Consider the following 20,960-nt stretch of genomic DNA (forward strand, 5'->3'; position numbering starts at 1 on the left):
AAGGGTGAATAATAGCTATTCTGACTCAAAGTCAGAGTACTGGTTATGAAACAATTTGAGCAAGAGGAAAAGAAAACAAAAAAGAAACAGCTTCTGTCTTATGGCTAAGTGGCTTGACTCATTCAAGTGTGGAGAGGGCAGATATTCTTATTCTAATCAACAGCAAGAGGGTTTTGCACTATTTGCCTCAAATGTGGCCTGTCTGAGGCTAGAGTACAATCCAGAAGTTTGGAAAATAACCTCCCAATCAGCAAGCGTGTGCATGATAGTAGGTAGGGCTTCCCTGGTGGCTCAGTGGTAAAGAATCTGCCTGCCAATGCAGGAGACATGGGTTTGATCCCTGGGTCAGGAAGATCCCCTGAAGGAAACAGCAACCCACTCCAGTATTCTTGCTGGGAAATCCCATGGACAGAGGAGCCTGGCGGGCTATAGTCTGTGGAATTGCAAAGAGTTGGTCACAACTGAGTGACTAAGCGCGTGCACGTGCACACGCACGCACGCACGCACGCACGCACGCACACACACACACACACACACACACACACACACACACGTGGAGCTTCCAGTAAGGAATTTTCCAAGTTTTATCTGGAAATGACTAATTGAATCCTTGACCAGAAATTGGAAGCTTGCAGTGAAATTTGTGGGTGTACTAGTCACCATCTAAGGCCTGTATACCCCTCTCTGGAGTTTGCAATGGGGGAGCCACACACTCTCTACCTCAGTTTCCTTATCTGTTAAATTACTATCTAAAAAGGTAGCATAATACAAGGTTCTGCAAAGGATTAAATGGGGTGACACAGCGTGGAGCATACAGTAAGTTTTCAACAAACATTAAGTATCACTTAATTATCAACAAACATTAAGTATCACTTTTCTCAAGGTTTCCAAAGCCTGCTTTATTTTTCTTCTCTTTCTGGCAAGGACATTTCTAAAGTGAAATATCATTAATTTTCATCAATAAAGGATGGGAAGTGGTGTCAGTTTCACAAGTGATTTAACCAGAGACCTACACCATCTTTCTCAGGGAAATGGAAATAGTTCAGAAGCAACATCCTTTTCGGACATTGCCTCTGCCCCTAAAAGTCGTGCCAAAATTCAACAAAATTTAACAGAAGAGATAGTCCACGACAGTTTACTTTCTTTAAAGGCGCATCTCCTGGAAAATCCTTCCTCCACTCAAGTTTGAGTGCAAAATTCAAACTAGGTCTTGGGGCATGTTTCCTTTAAAATTAATCTAAAATTGGGACTGCCCTAGTGGTCCAGTGGTGAAGATGCTGCACATCCAATAAAGAGGGCACAGGTTCAATCCCTGGTCAGGGAACTAAGATCCCGCATGCTGCATGGCATGGCCAAGTAAAAATAAAATAAACACAATTAACCTCAAATCGATTTCATTGACTAGATTAATTAGCTCTTTTCCAGACTTTGGGGTTCAGGGTAAAGATGTCCTTTATTTTTGTAGTGGGAAATCATAAATCATAGTAGGTTGCCATTTCCTCCTTCAGGAGATCTTCCTGACCCAGGGATCGACTCTGAGTCTCCTGCATCTCCTGATTCTTTAATGCTTGAGCCATCGAGGAAGCCCCAGAAATCACAGAAGGACCCTCTGTGGAAGGTTGCTATCAAACCAGGAAGATCTGAGAGGGCAATAATAGAAGCTGCATGGAATCCAGTCAGCAGATATCAAAGTTCCAGGACTAGACAGTGACCCCTGCCTGGATGTTCATGGTGCAGTCAGAACCAGGGCTATGGCCCTGCCTGCTGGACCACACCCTGCTTCTCTTGTGGCCTTTGTCTGAGGTAAGTGTCCTCACATTTGTTCAAGTGAGCAGAAGGGCTCACTTCCCAGACACCTCCTGACCACGGCTTCATATCAGCTTATATAACAGGCAGTTGAGGGTTAGCAGCATCAGACAGCTGAGGTTCAAGTGCTAGTTTTTACACCTCTGAGTCTCAGTTTTGTGATGTCCCTGGCCTATCTCACAAAGCACCAAGAGGCTGGAAAGAAGTTTTATGAGGACCCTCTGGATACTGTAAAGAGCTGTGTCAATAAATGTGAGGCCCCTCATGAAGGAAAGGGGGCAAGAAGGCAAAAACTCTGGATGCTGAGAATAAAGTCCCTAAGCAGACAGAGGAATCAGGAATGCTGCTATCATGGAGACTCTCTCCTGCCCATTCCTAAAAGCCACCCAAGGGACTTCCCTGGTGGTCCAGTGGTTAAGACTCTGCACTTCTAATGTAGGGTACACAGGTTCGATACCTGGTCAGGGAACTATGATCCCACATGCCACAGGCGTGGCCAAAAGATAATTTTAAATAAAAGTTAAAAAGTGAGAATGACTCATTCTAAATATTTTGATTAGCATACTTTCCAAGTATTAACCACCATGAACTAGGATAATAGTGCTATCTGACATCAATCTTTTCCTAATATGAATGAACTAGTTCTGACGTAGGCATCTGTAAGTCATCTCTAATATAATAAAATTTGAAGGCAGGAGTTAGGTCACAAAATTTAAAAATATATATATTAGCAAAGAGGTAGATATCTAAAAACCCAGAATAAAAGATCTTTAAAAATGATAAGCATTTTAAAAACAAAACAGCAATACAAACTATAGGTATTAAATATATGTTTTCTATGGTCTGCATGAAAGTGAAAGTGTCAGTGTCTCAGTCATGTCCAACTCTTGGCAACCCCATGGACTGTAGCCCACCAGGCTCCTTTGTCCTGAGGATTATTATCCCAGGCAAGAACACTGCAGTGGGTTGCCATTCACTTCTGCAGGGGGTCTTCCTAACCCAGGGATCAAACCCAGGTCTCCTGCACTGTAGGCAGATTCTTTACCATCTGAGCTCCCAGGGAAGACTACTTGATCCAAATTGAGAAAGTCCTGGGAAATATAAAAGGAAAACAAAACCTAAGAGACCGGATGGCACTAACTCATAAATAAGAAATGCTCCATTAGCTATATGATCCAATAATTAGCTCACAATGACATGAACAAAATATCCAAATTTCAAATTCCATAACAAATGGATAAAGAGAAAAAAGTTTTTTTAAAAAATTCAGAGAATATACTTTCTTTGTGAATGTGTATGTTGAAGAAATTTCTCATGATGAAATTCACCATCTAGATTTACTCGGAGAAGTAGCTGAATCTCTACCTCAGCCAACACTGTAAATTCTATACTAACCAGTTAACAAAAGTTTTCCGATGCAAAAATTACTTCACTAAAAAACATTAGAAGCACTTTTAAAATTTAAATTTATTACCATCTATAGGCGTACTGGTCCACTTTGTAACCACCATTTGTGTACATAGCTTCTATTATTGGACTATGGCTCTTAAAGCCAAATTCAGGTATTATCTAACTTTGTAGTAAGGTCTTATTCAAAGGATGTACTCAATAACTAGCTGATGGTTGAATGAATGAGGATGACCTGCTTCTTAGAAAACTAAAATACATCTTCTCCTTAACAGTTTAAACTGAGCTGGCTTTAGCATCAGCAAATCGTTAAAGATCTCTTTAAAAAATTTGTTTATCACATGCAAATACAAGTGAACTTATTCTACTTTGCTCCCCAAAACAAAACCAAGACCAAAAAGATAAATGTTTTAAGAAGGCACGTTCAAGAAAATGTCTTTGCAAAATTCTAATTCAAAAAGATACATGCACCCCTATGTTCATAGTAGCACCAATTACAAAAGCTAAGACATGGAAACAATCTAAATGTCCATTGACAGGTGAATGGATAAAGATGTACACCACACACATACATATATACATACAATGGAATATTGCTCAGCCATAAAAAAGAATGAAATAAGTCTTTGCAGCAACATGGACGCAACTAGAGGTTATCACACTAAGTGAAGCAAGTCAGGAAGACAAATATCATATGATATCACTTATATGTGCAATCTAAAAATACAACGCAAATGAACCTATCTATGAAACAGAAACAGACTCTCAGATATAGAGGAGAGACTTGTGGTTGCCAAGGGGGAGGGGCGGGGAGGGAAGGATTGGGAGTTTGGGATTAGCAGCTGCAAACTATTATATACAAGATGGATAAACAACAAGGTCCTGCTATATAGCACAGGGAACTATAATCAATATTCTGTGACAAACCATAATAGGAAAGAATATGAAAAAGAATAAATTTTTGCTATACAGCAGAAATTAACAAAACATTGTATAAGAAATCAACTATATGTCAATAAATTTTTTAAAAAGAACAAAACAATAAAATGTCTTTGTATATAAACCTATAGTCGACTGCCTTAGACTACTTCGTGGTGTTATATGTGCCCCATCTCTGGAGGTTGGATTTTCCTTGATCCAGGAAACAGTGGGAAAGACTTCTTCAGTTAAAAGAAAATCTAAACCAAATGACTCTAGCCTTCTCTCCCTATGTAGCTGAATATCTCCCTGAGGTTTGCCCTCCTACAGATGATTTTTCTTCCTCTTTATCAGTTAACAATCTGGTTTATATTCTTGAATAGCAGAGCAAAATTTTTTCTCATTAATAGTGATGACAATAATGAAATCATTCAATATTCAGATCTTCAAAGTGTCCCTTCCCTGATAAGAGCCATTTTGTAGATATTCACACGTGTCACACTTGGTAGAGATAGCTTCCTGACCATGTAACACTGACAAATGATAGTCAACGGCTATTACAGCATTCAGTCATGAAATGAAACCGGACTTCAACCTTTTCCAAGATTAATTAAATGCCAGAAGGGCAACCATTTCAAACCTTCCTTTCTAGCTGCCAGCGGGCAAATGGAAGTGAACTCTGGAAAGTACAGTAGCTCAACAGAATTAATAGCTAAAATGAACTCTGGCTCTGCTTGTTAACACAATTTTCTTTGCCCCTAGCTCAAACTTAATATTCTGATGATTCTACTTTGTAGATTATCTTCTAGCAGCATTGCTCTGAAATAAAATATGGTCTAAAAAGGGTTAATAGCCACTGATTTGGATGTAAAAGGAGAGTCTTATACAAACCAACCAAAGAAACACTATCCTGGAATCCTACAACTCTGTGCTGTGGAATTTTACCAATTAGCATCATCACTGCTATAGGTACAAAATGAAGATCAGTTGTCTGGGGTGACTTCAGAATGCCGGACTGATGAAACCTTAATGGTATTAGCTCAATTAGATGGCAAGCAGTTTACACCAATTAAGACAGGTGTAATTTTAGGACCAATTCACTAGAGAATGTTCTCTAACTGATGTGTCTTCTACACAGTCCTAAGACTATAGATTTCATTGCTTAAGATACAGCACAGATTTATTAGATCTGCAAAAGCCTTTGGAAGTTTAACACCTATTGGAACCACTGTCCTGGACAAGTAACGTCATAACACCAATGAAAGCTGAGAGTTTAAGCAAATACATTCAACTTTATCCTAAGGTATAACAGATCACATGGGCTTCGCCGGTGGCTCGGTGGTAAAGAATTCACCTGCCAATGCAGGAGAAGCTGGTTCAACCCCCGAGTCGGGAAGATCCTCTGGAGAAGGAAATGGCAACCCACTCCAGTATTCTTGCCTGGAAAATCCCATGGACAGAGGACCCTGGCGAGCTACAGTCCATAGGGTCGCAAAGAGTCAGACACTGAGCGACTAAACAATGACAAATAGATCATACAGCTAAGAAGTAACTGCTCTTTCTTCAACCTGCATCTCCCAAGTTAGGAGAGCAATAGAGGCAATATCTTAAAACCATAGCAACTTTTCCATTTTGGAGAAACTTCCAAACAAAGAGTGAGACAATGCTCACTGAATGATCTCTATGCAAATAGGTGGGGAAGTGAAATTTGCAAAAGGACTGAGGAAATTCAAAGGCTGATCCTCACCAGTTCACCTTTAATTTGTCCCCAAGCTTCCTGCCACAAAATGCCCTGAGACCACCACCATTAGGAGGCTAGAATAAAAAATAAACTCTTAACTGATGTTTAAAGACTCAGATGGAAGATACTTCTAAGGTCAGTGGACTAAAAAAAATAAGAAAATTTAAAGCAGTTTGTGTTTTAAAAGTTCTTACACCTATGATTAACGAAGAATCTAGCAAACTGATCCCTTATTTGATTTAAAGGGGAAAAAACGTCATAAAATTCAGAAGCAAAAATGCCAGAGTGGGGGGAGTCTAGCTGTCTCACTTTGCCCCAAGGAAAGGTATAAATGAAGATGAATTCAGCTCTTGGTTCTCCTGCTCTTGCACTGTGTACATATGGACAGGAGCACTGGTCACTTGACCCGGATGGGACATTTCTGCACGACAGTGATGCAGTATTATAGTGGTCGTCTCCAGGTGACTCAGGAATAACAGATCATCTGACTCTGTTCTGTGTGTGTGTGTGTTAGTTACTCAGTCATACCTGACTCTTTGCGACCCCATGGACTGTGGCCCACCAGGCTCCTCTGTCCGTGGGATTCTCCAGGCACAAATACTGGAGTGGGTTGCCATTTCCTTCTCCAAGGGATCTTCCTGACCTAGAGATGGAACTCAGGTCTCCCACATTGCAGGCAGATTCTTTACCATCTGAGCCACCACGGAAGCCCAAATCTATCCTAGACTACACCAAAAAGAAAACTATAAAAAGTAGAAGGAAAAAAATCAGGGGGATTTAGAAGGACAGAAATGCTGACCCCCTAAATGGTCTAAAGGTATATTATAAACATAAGATAATCATTTTATCAGAACTGTTGCTGCTGCTGCTGCTGCTGCTAAGTCACTTCAGTCGTGTCCGACTCTTCGTGACCCCACGGACTGCAGCCTACCAGGCTCCTCTGTCCATGGGATTCTCCAGGCAAGAATACTGGAGTGGGGTGCCATCACCTTCTCCATCAGAACTGTTGAGCTATGTGCAAAAACTGCCCTATATATATTAAGTTCCCATTTGAAGACATGTTTTGGTTTTAAATCACATTATGTTAAGGATATTGCTACAGCCAGAAACAGTCTTTACCCAGGCATACCACTGTGGCATAATCCTCACTATTGGGCCCAACTTTGAGTCTAAATGAGGGTAAATGTGGTCCTACCACGGGAAACACAAACTAAAAATAAAACAAAAACACCAAACCCATTTATAACAATATTTCTTAGGAAAGCCTGTGCATTTACCACCCTTTAAACCCATGTCTGTTGATTTTTAAAAATCATTAATATAAAATAGCTATAGACCAGAGAGGTATATCTGATACCTATTTTCTCCTAGAAACAAGTACCCTTTCGACCATAAATCAAAATCACAAACGTAACAGAGCATGGCAACACATTTTAGACTAGACGAAGGACACAACAATTTTCTAAACTGACTTGGACATTGTGGATTGTGTGTGGGGGCGTGCTAAGTCACTTCAGTCATGTCCGACACTTTGTGACCCCATGGACTGTAGCCCGCCAGGCTCCTCTGTCCATGGGATTCTCCAGGCAAGAATACTGGACTGGGCTGCCATGCCCTCCTCCAGGGGATCTTTCCAACCCGGGGATTGAACCTGGGCCTCTAATGTCTCCTGCATTGGCAGGCAGGTTCTTTACCACTAGTGCCACCTGGGAAGCCTTGTGGATTGTAACTGACATAAACTAGCTGAACTAAAATGATCGCTTTTTGCTCTTTTCTCCTTTGTAACAAACAATCCAAAGCTTGGAAATGCCTCATTCTTTTTCTCAAGCACCACCGCAAGAATCCTAAACCTACCATAGTACGATACTGTAGAAGCTAGAAGCCAGACTCATTTGGCCATAACTATATAGTCAGACCAATTCCTGAGTTCCTCTGGCCTCTCCCTTTACCAAAAAAAAAAAAAAAAAAAAGGCCAGTGACATTTATTTTTTCCTCTAGTTCCCTGTGCTACACGGTAGGTCTTCATTGTTTATTTATTTTATATGCAATAGTGTTCAGTTCAGTTGCTCAGTCATGTCTGACTCTCTGCAACCCCATGAATCACAGCACGCCAGGCCTCTCTGTCCATCACCATCTCCCGGAGTTCACTCAGACTCACGTCCATCGAGTCAGTGATGCCATCCAGCCATCTCATCCTCTGTTGTCCCCTTTTCCTCCTGCCCCCAATCCCTCCCAGCATCAGGATCTTTTCCAATGAGTCAGCTCTTTGCACAAGGTGGCCAAAGTATTGGAGTTTCAGCTTTAGCATCATTCCTTCCAAAGAACACCCAGGGCTGATCTCCTTTAGAATGGAGTGGTTGGATCTCCTTGCAGTCTGAGGGACTCTCAAGAGTCTTCTCCAACACCACAGTTCAAAAGCATCAATTCTTCGGTGCTCAGAGTGTCGTCTATGTTGATTCCAAACTCCTAATTTATTCCTCCCCCCACCAATGCCATTTAGAGGAGAATGGCCTGGTTTCCAGCTCTAGAGGAAACTCTACCACCACTGTACAACAACAAATACTAAATTGAGCAGAGATCTAAAGATGAAACAAGTCTGGGTGGAAAAATGGCCATGAGAAGGGCCAGATTTCTGAAAGTTCTACCTACACGTGTACTACTAGCTTAAGGGTACTGCAGGCGCTTAGGTCAGAGCAGCATTAAGCTGCAACAAGTTCTAATGCTCTTAGATACTTTTGTGCTGTGCATATCTCCCGCCCAGTTTCCTACGAGGAGTGACTATAGCCTTGAATCTGTAATCATGCCTATGTGGCCACATGAATGCAGTCCTGCATCACAGTCAGGCTGAATTATTTCTGATTAGCTTTGCCATTCTGAGCTCTTTCAGAAACAGCAGTGGTTCTCCACAAGGTTTCCTCCAAACCTACTCAAAAAGCAACAAGGTGCTGAAGGATAATCAAAGGAACAGTGTGATGACTATGGACGTAATTGAGACACTTGAAATTTATCAGCCCAAATTTAATCAAAATGATTCAGCTAACATAACAAAATATGAGAACTGTGGTGAAAGGTTCTCCACGACATGCCACCCTCTTAATACTGTCAGGTCTGCCCTACCCATTATAGGAAGAAACACCAGCCACTGTGGCCACCACGTGCTTGAAACATGGCTAATGCAAACAGAGATGGGCCATTAGTGCAACCTACACACTGGGTTTCAAAGACAGCCTGCAAAATAAGAATGAAAAACATTTCATGCATTTTACTTCTTTTTACCTTTCAATGTGGGCACCAGAAAAATGAGGCTCGTATTTTATATACATATATATACACACACACACATATATATTTTACTTTTTAAAATGTTTTTGAACAAATGTTGCTTATTTTTGGCCATGCTGTGTGGCATGCAGGATCTTAGTTCCCTGATCAAGAATCGAACCCATGTCCCTTGCAAATGGAAGCGTGGAATCTTAACCATTAGACCACCAGGGAAGTCCCACTTTTTAACATTTTTAAAAATCAAAGTACAGCTGATTTACAATGTTGTGTTAGTTTTGGGTGTACAGCACAGTGATACAGCACAGACATATATATACACACATATATATCTGAATCACTGAATATATTATTCAGTTATACATATTATTTTTCACTTTGTTTTCCCTTATAGGTTATTAGAAAATATTGAATATAGTTCCCTGTGTTATACAGTAGGTCCTTGTTGGTTATCTATTAGTATTTTCACATTCTATTTCTATTGAACAAAACTGTTGCAAACTTTAATAAGAATATAAAAGAGAAAATTTTGAAATACACAGCATAGTTCTTGTCCATATTTAGGCTACTTAGCCCAAGCCAAAGATTATCTAAGACCTAAAAGTGAATGGCCATGATAAACAGCTATAAAAATGCAAAATATCCCTCATTCCACTAATTTCTTTAGGTCAGAGGTTCTCATTTGTATTCGGCCACAGGCAGAGGTGCTCTGGGTGTCTCTCAGTAAAGCTCTCATAACCCCCCTCCCCTGCTGTTAGTCCTGTCTCCCAAGAAAGCCAGGCTTCCCAGGTGGTGCTAGTGGTAAAGAACCTACCAGTGCAGGAGATGTAAGAGATGTGAGTTTCATCTCTGGTCCAGGAAGATCCCTTGGAGAAGGGCACAGCGACCCAATCCAGTATTCTTGCCTGGAGAACTCCCATGGACAGAAAAGCCTGGTGCGCTACAGTCCATGGGGTTGCAAAGAGTTGGACACAACTGAAGCGACTTAGCATGCATGCACCCAAGAAAGCCACTTTGGCAGGTGGTCTAGAAAAGCAAATGGGAACAGAATTTAGCAATGGGGTACAGAATTTAGGAAGAAGAAAGCACACTAGGTCAGAGTTCTCAGTCTATGTATCTTGGAGATGTTAACATTTTTCAGATTGTCAAAATCACAATGAGGTAATACAGTTGAAAACATCTCATGAATGATGAACTTATGGTGTGGGGATAGGTGTGCATAGATCACCGGCTAACCACCTGCATGTGAGTAAGCCCAGCCAAGATTCTCAGAGCCATGTCGAGGAATGTCGGGGCCAGATTATCATGTAAAGTCTGGATGTCTCAAACGTATACCAATGCTTTAGTGACTCCAACTGCAGGTCTCCTGGAGGGGAAAAAAAGTCTTAATGAACCTCAGCTCCTTTGTTGAGGAATAAGCTCCTCTCCCTGGAATGTCCCTTTCAACTCCTGCCCTCTGCAGAACCCAGCTCTCCTCTGAGGATACCATGTCTTCTGCGGCCTCTGCTCCTTTACCCAACACACTCATGGCCATGAAGCTTCTTAGAATCTATCTTATGGCCCAACACCACTTCTAGGCCATTGTCCTTCCACTTGTAAACAGCTGATGCTCAGACCACACTCTACCTCTTCCTATAAAGTACCAATCTCTGTATGTTTTTGAAGATTGACAGGTGGTTGGCAGTTTTACTCTCCACTCCATGCCCTAATGGGGCTTCCCTGGTGGCTCAGATGGTAAAGAATCCGCCTGCAATGTAGGAGACCCAGGTTCCACCCCTGGGTTGAGAAGATCCCCTAGAGAAGAACACTCCAGTATTCTTGTCTGGGAAATCCCATGGACACAGGCTATAGTTCATGGGTTGCAAAAGAGTCAGATGCGACTGAGCGACTAACACCCACCCACCCATTCCCTACCATCCAGGGTGACTTCTTACTTTGAGCATCTCAGGCCTGAGGTATCCCCCAGTGGCAATGGTCTTTACCTCCATGCCACTGCTGCCATCTACTCCTGTGGCCACAACCCAAAATTTGTCAGCACCTGGAACACTCACCATCCAGAAGACCAAATTAAAATCCCACTCTGCGTCCATACCCTCCCATTCTCCCATCTCTCATTTCCTTAGTGTTACTACATTTATTCTTTGGTAAGTTAGCCATTTATTCAAAATCTGCCAGGCACAATGCTGAGCACTGAAAGAGAAAGTAGCAGTGAGCAAGAAACACTGTCTGTGCAGTGAAACTTTCACAGAATTTCCATCCTTCATGAATTCTTGACACTACCTCTATTATCTCCCTAGTATCTCTTTCCCACTTTCCACAAGACTCTTTTTCAAACAGCCCCTCAAACCACCCACCCCGCCTCATGAAGTTCCCACAGATAACTATTATTTCTTAATATGTCAAGTCCCCTATATACGAACCTTCAAGTTGCAAAGTTTCAAAGATGTGAACGTGTGTTCACATGTCCAATCACATAAGTTCACGTATCTGGTGAACACTGTCACGTGCATGCATCCTCTACAAGTGACTGTGCTTTTCTGGACTTTACTGTACATCACTCTATCACTGGAGAAGGTCAGTTTTCATTTCAATCCCAAAGAAGGGCAATGCAAAAGAATGCTCAAACTACCACACAATTACACTCATCTCACACGCCAGTACAGTAATGCTCAAAATTCTCCAAGCCAGGCTTCAGCAATATGTGAACCATAAACTTCCAGTTGTTCAAGCTGGATTTAGAAAAGGCAGAGGAACCAGAGATCAAATTGCCAACATCCGCTGGATCATGAAAAAAGCCAGAGACTTCCAGAAAAACATCTATTTCTGCTTTATTGACTATGCCAAAGCCTTTGACTGTGTGGATCACAATAAACTGTGGAAAATTCTGAAAGAGATGGGCATACCAGACCACCTGACCTGCCTCTTGAGAAACCTATATGCCGGTCAGGAAGCAACAGTTAGAACTGGACATGGAACAACAGACTGGCTCCAAATAGGAAAAGGAGTACGTCAAGGCTATATATTGTCACCCTGCTTATTTAACTTCTATGCAGAGTACATCATGAGAAACGTTGGGCTGAAGAAGCACAAGCTGGAATCAAGATTGCTTGGAGAAATATCAATAACCTCAGATATGCAGATGACACCACTCTTATAGCAGAAAGTGAAGAGAAACTAAAAAGCCTCTTAAGGAAAGTGAAAGTGGAGAGTGAAAAAGTTGGCTTAAAGCTCAACATTCAGAAAACTAAGATCATGGCATCTGGTCCCACCGCTTCATGGCAAATAGATGGGGAAACAGTGGAAACAGTGTCAGACTTTATTTTGGGGGGCTCCAGAATCACTGCAGATGGTGACTGCAGCCAGGAAATTAAAAGACACTTACTCCTTGGAAGGAAAGTTATGACCAACCTAGATAGCATATTCAAAAGCAGAGACATTACTTTGCCAACAAAGGTCCGTCTAGTCAAGGCTATGGTTTTTCCAGCGGTCATGTATGGATGTGAGAGTTGGGCTGTGAAGAAAGCTGAGTGCCGAAGAATTGATGCTTTTGAACTGTGGTGTTGGAGAAGACTCTTGAGAGTCCCTTGGACTGCAAGGAGATCCAACCAGTCCATTCTAAAGGAGATCAGTCCTGGGTGTTCATTGGAAGGACTGATGTTGAAGCTGAAATTCCAGTACTTTGGCCACCTCATGCGAAGAGTTGACTCATTGGAAAAGACTCTGATCCTGGGAGGGATTGGGGGCAGGAGGAGAAGGGGATGACAGAGGATGAGATGGCTGGATGGTATTACCGACTCTATGGACATGAGTTTGGATGAACTCCGGAAATTGGTGATGGACAGGGAGGCCTGGCATGCTACAATTCATGGGGTCACAAAGAGTCGGACATGACTGAGCAACTGAACTGAACTGACTCCATAGAGTACAATAGCACAGTTCTTTATTTCAAGGCCAGGATGTCTGGAAGCAAGTGTAAAAGCTGTGGTGTAGCTGGTACTTCTGTAGTTTTCAAGATATCATACTATAAGATTAAAAATATATATTTTTTGTTTGCTTTTTATGACAAGTATTATAAACCTACTACAGTAGAGTACTATATAGCTGACTGTGTTACTTGGGTACCTCCGTTAACTCTTGGACTTATAAATTGGACTTTCGAACATGCTCTCAGAATAGAACTCGTACCTATGTAGGGGATTTCACAAAGAACAATGGAAGTCATCAGAAAAAAAGCTCACCTTAACTTCCTGCCAGACCTCTAAAAGTTCTTGTAACCACACTGCTCCTTCCTCCCTCCCTAAGATGTGTCCTTCCACCCGGTCAAGACTAACACTTCCACCTATGCTCTGAGTCCCCTGTCCCAGGCGGTCTACTCCATTCTTTCTCCCACCCACTTAATCTTCAGTCTTTCGCTGAGTCATCAATGCACAGTAGCTACCTTCATGTAGACCTAGCTGCTCAGACAGTTAAGCCCCCCAAATGTCTCCTTTACCATTATTTTTCTTGTTCATGTGGAATTATATGGTGGCTATTTAGCAAAGACATCCTCTCTTGCAGCCAGCAGATGGGGAACAATGGAGGATGATATGGGATCAGGGTTCAAATGTCAAGTCTGCCACTTACCAACTAGGTAATGGTGAGCTGGTCTCAGGACTTACAAACATTATGGGAGATGCTAATAAGAACCTGTTACACTGAACAGGGCATGAAATGTATCTGCTCCATGGCATGGGAACTGGGGATGGACATGTGGCTAATGCTCCAAAGTCTACAAAAGTATCATGTTTACAGGCGAAGGGGAACTGTTTTTCATTTTCATATCTCCCACAAGTAAGTAAAAGATCTGGAAAATCCCAGGAGGCTCTGGTCTCCTCCAGAAAACAAAGAAATAGGACAGGTGATGTCTACAAAGTATTTTTAGGTCCCTGATAGAATTCTCAACCCTTGGTTGCACATCAGCATCACACAGGGCTCCCCAGGTGGCGCTAGTGGTAAAGAATACACCTGCCAATGCAGGTGATCTAAGAGACACAGGTTCAATCCCAGGGTCTGGAAGATCCCCTGGAGGAGGAAATGGTAACCCACTCCAGTATTCTTGCCTGGAGAATCCCATGGATAGACGAACCTGGAAGGCTACAATCCACGTGGTCACAAAGACTGGGACATGACTGAGCATCTGAGCACATGGGGAGTTTTCAGAAATCCTGATGCCTGGTTCCCACCCAAAACCAATTCAATTAGACTCTCTGGGGGGTGGAACCCAGGCAGCAGGGTTCCTCAAGCGCCCTGGGGACACCAATGTGCAGCCAAAGTTGAGAACCATCACCTGCAATGACGGGCCACTTATTATATTTTTGCTTTTTAATTTGAGTAAGCAAGCTACAGAAAGATTAAATATACTACTTATAATCAAGCCAGATTCTGTCTTGATTTGTTTCTTCTCGCCTTAATCTTTTAGGGTCTAGGAAATATTTCTAGGCAACGATTCTTAGTTCAGAGGCCATTAACACTGAAACCTACTTCTAAGGTTACTCAGAACTCACAGGTTACTGTGAGCTTACTCAGTCCTATTGAGACCCTAGTAGGGAGGGTCAACATTTATTAGTTGGAAAGCATCTCCACCGCTAGCATGCATAAATAATTTACTAACCTGAAAATAAATACAATAATTTGCCCTTCCAAAGCACCTTGCATCATGAAGCTGGTTTTCAGGGTCTCAAGAGATGTACCTGGTCAGAAACCATCTGGCAACATTTCCTCTGGCTGGTAGGCTTGATACATATGATTCACAGTTTTAAATAACAGCACTCTTGAGGGCTGAGGATTGTGGTTGACTAGAGAGAAAATGGAAATGCTGAATGGAAAATTATGGCTGATATATTATTTGGGTACACCTCTTTCCTGGAGCCAGCCTGGGCTATTATGACTTTATACATAATTCCACTGAGATGGCTGGGAAAGGTACCACCCCAAAGTTCACACAGCTGTTCGCTGAGAAAACAAGAATCCATGATACCTGGCTGGGAGACCCTGGACTCGTGGCCTCAGCCTTCAAATAAGTGGATGACAATGTGTTTCAACTCTAAAATTGGGATACTTATTTCTCCTTCATGTCACCCTTGGTGAGGAGGGGGAAGAACATGAAGAAATATCTAGAAAATAATTGGGGAGAGAAAGAAGTGGGAGCTTAAGAAAGGGCACAACTGCAAGTAGAACTGGTTCCTGGCGGGTCTTCGTTGTTGTTGTTGAAAGAAAGAGGATCAGTTTTAACTAGGGACACACTGAGTCGGAGACATCGAAACAGAGAAGACAGCGGGACAGGAGTTTGGATTTCAGGAGACAGTCTGGGAGTCTGGGGGATTTACTTAGTATTTAAAAAGTCGTGACCTGGAATACAGTCACTGAGGGAACTACTTTCAAGAAAAGAAGCACACACTTAGATCTGGGACCCCGCTACATACAGATTGAGAAGAAGATGAGCTGCAAAAGGAGGCTGAGCAGACCAGCGAGTAGGGGAAAGCCAGAGAACGGGGTCCTTTGGAAGCCACGTTAAGAAAAATTCCTAAAATGTATGGCAAGCTTTAAAACCGTCACCCACTGAAGTTCAGTCCTATTCTTGCTTAATTGGCGGAAAGGAAGTTGAGCTCCAGGAAGGCCTTTGATCTTACTTACCACATGCCCTTCGCTCCAGTAGCTTATCTCATCATTCCAGTGAAAGCCAAGCTTCTCAGAAATCATCGGGTCTGCCAGTCACACTTACGAAGGGGAACAAATAAAATGGAGCATGATCTTGTACAACACAGGGAATTCAGCCAATATTCTATAATGAATATATGTGGAATATAACCTTTAAAAACTATGAATCACTGTCTTGTACATCTGAAACTTATACAGTATTGTACATCAACTATCAGTTCAGTTGCTCAGTCGTGTCCAACTCTTTGAAACCCCAAGGACTGCAGCACTCCAGGCTTCCCTGTCCATCACCAACTCCCGGAGCTTACTCAAACTCATGTCCATCCGAGTCGGTGATGCCATCCAACCATCAAATCCTCTGTCATCCCCTTCTCCTCCTGCCTTCAGTCTTTCCCAGCATCAGGGGCTTTCCCAATAAGTCGGCTCTTCGCATCAGGTGCCAAAGTATTGCAGCTTCAGCACCAGTCCTTCCAATGAATATTCAGGACTGACTTCCTTTAGGATTGACTGATTTCATCTCATTGCTGTGCAAGGGGCTCTCAAGAGTCTTCTCCAACACCACAGTTCAAAAGCATTAATTCTTCAGTGCTCATCTTTCTTTATGGTCCAACTCTCACATCCATACATGACCACTGGAAAAACAATAGCTTTGAATAGATGGACCTTTGTCAGTTATGTCTCTGCTTTTTAATATGCTGTCTAGGTTAGTCATTGTTTTTCTTCCAATGAGTAAGCGTCCTTTAATTTCACGGCTACAGTCATCATCTGCAGTGATTTTGGAGCCCAAGGAAATAAAATCTGCCACTGTGTCCACTCTTTCCCCATCTATTTGCCATGAAGTGATGGGACCAGATGCTATGATTTTAGTTTTTGAATGTTGAGTTTTAAGCCAACTTTTTCATTCTCCTTTCACTTTCATCAAGTATACTTCAATTGAAAAATGAATTAATTAAATAAAATTAAAAAAAATTTTTTTGAATGACCAGGATCACACTTCGATATTTACAAAGTGCTCTCTCACACAGGCTCCCCGTAGAACCCTACAACCTCCCTGTGACATAAGAAGGGGTTGTCCGCAAATGTGCAGATTGAAATTTTTTTAAAAAACCTAATTCCATTGCAATTTATTCAAAGTCAGCCATTTCAGACTGTAGAAAAGCTTGATGAGAATTTGACTCCTCTGACCTCAGATCCCTGGATTCCATCTCCCAAATCATATTGCTTGCTGTGTAAATGAGGAAAAAAACAGCTTCGTCTAAACCTCAGTAGGCCAGTTTCTCCCAGAAACAGAGAAGTACACAACTAATATTTGCACACTGCTTAGTGGATCATGCTATCATGTGCTCATTACCAAAGAAAGAAAGAAAAGAACCAAGCCTCAACTGAATGAGTTATTGAAAGCAAAATTAAACAGATGCAAGAAATATGGCTGTTTTTCTTTGCCTCACCATCATCTTACATTACACTCTACTGAAGCTGAATTGCCAACAGGATCATCATTTCCTCTGCTTTTCCAGAGCTTCCCTGGTGCCTCACATGGTAAAGACTCTGCCTGCAGTGCAGGAGACGTGGGGTCGATCCCTGGGTCAGGAAGATCTCCTGGAGGAGGACATGGCTACCCACTCCAGCATTCTGGCCTGGAGAATTTCATGGACAGAAAAGCCTGGTGAGCCCCAGTCCATGGGGTCGCAAAGAATCAGATATGACTGAGCAACTAACACCTCACTTCTACCTTTCCAAGTAGGACTCAATCCTGATCTAAAGCAAGATATCATGTACTAGCAGAGTCTTAACCAAAGTTACAGCTTTTTATTTAGTGTCAAGGAAATTCAGGTACTTGTAGCCTTTCAGTCCCAGGCAAATTAAAGAAAGTTTAGATCCTAGAAGTAAGCAGGAAAAACTTCAAATTTTTTTTAAAAAAACTAATTTCAAGACTGATAATCAATATACTGGCCGAGGCCTGGCAGCCTGAAAATTTTGGGACTCGCTTCAGAGCTCTAGAAGCAGAGGACTACATCTGTTTGTTGTTTAGTCATTAAATTGAGCATGTCCGAATCTTTGCAACCCCATGGACTGTAGCCCACCGGGCTACTCTGTCCATGGGACTCTCCAGGGAAGAATACTGGAGTGGGTTGCCATTCCCTTCTGCAGAGGATCTTCCTGACCCAGGGATTGAACCCAGGTCTCCTGCACTGCAGGCAGATTCTTTACCATCTGAGCCACCAGGGAAGCCCATTGGTATCTACAACCTCCCAATAAAAAGATGATGTATACAATGCAGGACAGCCCCAAACACTCCTAAAATTCCATTCTTCAACTGTATACAAGTTTGCAGTTGAGTCTCAGTACGCTGAGCCAGCAGTCCATGAATACAGAACAGAGAATAACAACACAGAACGTGGAAGTCACGGAGCTCCTTGGATTTCCAGTCCAAACTAGGAAGTAAGGGTTCCAAATCTCAGAGGACGATCTGTCCTGCCTGGAAACAGGCTCCTGCCTCTCACGCAGCTATCAGCTCCTTCTCAGCTTCTGTGGTTAACTCTAAAACTAAGTGGCCAAGGATCATTTAAGAAACAACCCAAAGACCTTTTGAGTCACTTCCTGAGAGCGACCCAAGGTGGAGGGCATGCCTTACTTAGCTGAACACCACTGATCACCCTCCCCATCCCAGGTGCCCTGGAGTAGAAACAAGGTGAAGGCGGGCAGAATAAGTCCTGCAAAAAGGGAACAGCACACTCGCCGGGTTCTTTCAGGAGGCACCAAGCACTGTGAGCAGAGCGAACGCAGCAGATGCTGGGTGGGAGCCTGCGGGGCACACATGGGCATCCCTGACCCAGGCAGGGCAGGCCCTGGTGAGACATTCCTGGCGGAAGTAGGGCCCAGACAGCTGCCATGGCTGCTGCCACCTCTGCCTTCTGCTCAAGCAGGAGACCTGGGATAGACCAGGGGCAGCAGTGCCTACTGCCAGGGCATCCTTATCACTTAAGTTCTTGACACTCATATCTTTGACTTAGACTTCAGAGTAAATATAACTCGACATTGCCAGCAACACAGGCAAGTTCTGAGATTTACTCTCAAGCAGAAGACAAGATAGGGATGAAACCCTCAGTAAGATGCAGGTGTTGAAGGAGCATACTGTGTTCAAAGCCAGCATTTAGACACCAGGAAGTAAAGCCATTCAGCTTGCAGTATCACCAGCCCCTTGTCCACACCTACCTCACCTACCACCACCAACTCCCAGCTCCACACAGCCGTTTTCCCTTGTGTTCCCTTGTGTCCCTGTGCCCCCTTTTCCCTGAAAGCCCCTGCACAGCATCTTTCAGAGAATGAGGGGATGGAAAAATGTCTGCCCTTTAAATGCTGAACTCACCAAGCTAAGGAATTCACATGAGGGCTCTCCCACTAGCATGAAATGATACCGTTTCCAAGGTCGCTCTGGGACTAGGGCTCCAATCTGAGAAGCTTGAACTGTTTGAATGAAAGGCTCTGAAGGGGCAGGGGACACTGAACTCTTCTCTCTCCCACCTTCACTCTGATACAAAGGACTGCTCTCACTGGAAAGCAAGTCAGAGGGAACTTCCATCTCAACCATCCTGACTTGCCGATAATTTCCAGATACTCTGTATCATGGACACCCACCCATCCGCCCCTATGCTTTTTCAGACAGAGAGAAAACTTAGCCAAAAGGAAGTCAGCTTGCTGACAGTCAGATTTTTCTGGACTTCCCCATGCTCCGGAAACTCACAAGACAGGTTCGCTGGTCTGGCCAAAGAGGAACAGCATCTGATGGACCAAGACAGGGCTGGTGGTTAAAGATGTGAGAGAAAGCAAACATATAAACGAGGGCCAACTTAATGAGTTCTGAGTTCCCTAATGTGTTTATTGAAGTCTCTGTACTCCTGATTGTTTAAAACTCATGCTTCCTGCTTTCCCAGTCTGTGTCCACCCTACAGCCCTTTCCAGCACTGGCCTAATTCTCCCAGTCTCTCTCTACCTTCCTCCAACTGTACCAAGAGCATTCAAGGTTCACTCATCCTCTGTGGCAAGCATCCTTTCCTTAGTTCCTCTAAACTATCTTTATTATCAATTCAGGTTAAGTCTCCCCCTCCATCCTTTCAGTCCCTCTCCCTGACGTGAGCAAACAGTAAAGACAGAAGATGAGAATGAACGTTGCTCAATATCCAAACTTCCCCTGTCCCCACTGCATCCGACAACAACAACAAAATGTATTTGGCACCTGTCTGGTCAACTGTATGGGAGAACCTCACAAGATGAGGTAGGTTTCCCGAAATCAGAGGAGAGGAGCATGGAGCAGAAAGAAGGAAAAAGAGCAGGCAAACAATGAACCTTCATATGATGTTACTCAAAGTTGGTACGAAGCCTTCCTGCTGGACCATCACTTGGAGTATGCAGGTTTCTAAGCATAACATAGAACCTACAGGACCAGTGTCTTGGAGGTGTATGAAATACGTGTTTCAAAGGAGAGGTCTGCATTGTCTACACACGGCACACCCCTCCAGACCATCATGCTCCAAGCTCTCACTGCCCTTGAGCTTTCAGCTGTGTGTGGCTGCTCAGCCGCTCTGTCACTCAGCCATGTCTGACTCTTTTGCAACCCCACGGACTGTAGCCCACCAGGCTCCTCTGTCCATGGGATTCTCCTGGCAAAAATACTGGAGTGGGTTGCCATTTCCTCCTCCAGTGGATCTTCCTGACCCAGGAATCAAACTCAAATCTCCTGCGTCTCCTGCATTGCACACAGATTGTTTATCACTAAGCCACACACGCAACTCTTTAAATGATAGGTGACTGGTAGACATTACAATGGTCACTGTCCAGTTTTGAGTGACTTCCCTCCCCACCCTGCAGGAAAAAATCAGATTTGCCACCATATGCAATTCAATCCCTTCATTCAATATAAGCTTATGCTTTTTGACTTTTTCCCTTTGAATTGCTTACAGTGTCTGCCAAGTTCCTTAACCCAAGTAAAACAGAATCGGTAACCTGTGTTCATTTTCACAATTGCGTGAGAGAAATCATTTTACTTTTTTCTGAGTATCAGCCTTTTATTGGGGTAGCACCCAGGCATCTCTATCTAAGAAGGTATGCCTAA

The 20,960-nt window shown here is 43.0% G+C and overlaps 1 protein-coding gene and 1 non-coding gene across 2 annotated transcripts in view; one reads left to right on the forward strand and one right to left on the reverse strand.

Annotated features, from left to right (window-relative positions):
* TSPAN7 (tetraspanin 7) overlaps positions 1-20,960 on the reverse strand; it is a 129,362-nt gene that overhangs the window by 53,458 nt on the left and 54,944 nt on the right. The window lies entirely within an intron of this gene.
* On the forward strand, positions 2,203-2,275 carry TRNAR-UCU (transfer RNA arginine (anticodon UCU)). The gene has a single exon. It is a non-coding gene; the product is annotated as a tRNA-Arg (tRNA).

The sequence above is a fragment of the Capricornis sumatraensis genome, chromosome X, assembly GCF_032405125.1.
Source record: "Capricornis sumatraensis isolate serow.1 chromosome X, serow.2, whole genome shotgun sequence".
Classification (NCBI taxonomy): Eukaryota; Metazoa; Chordata; class Mammalia; order Artiodactyla; family Bovidae; genus Capricornis; species Capricornis sumatraensis.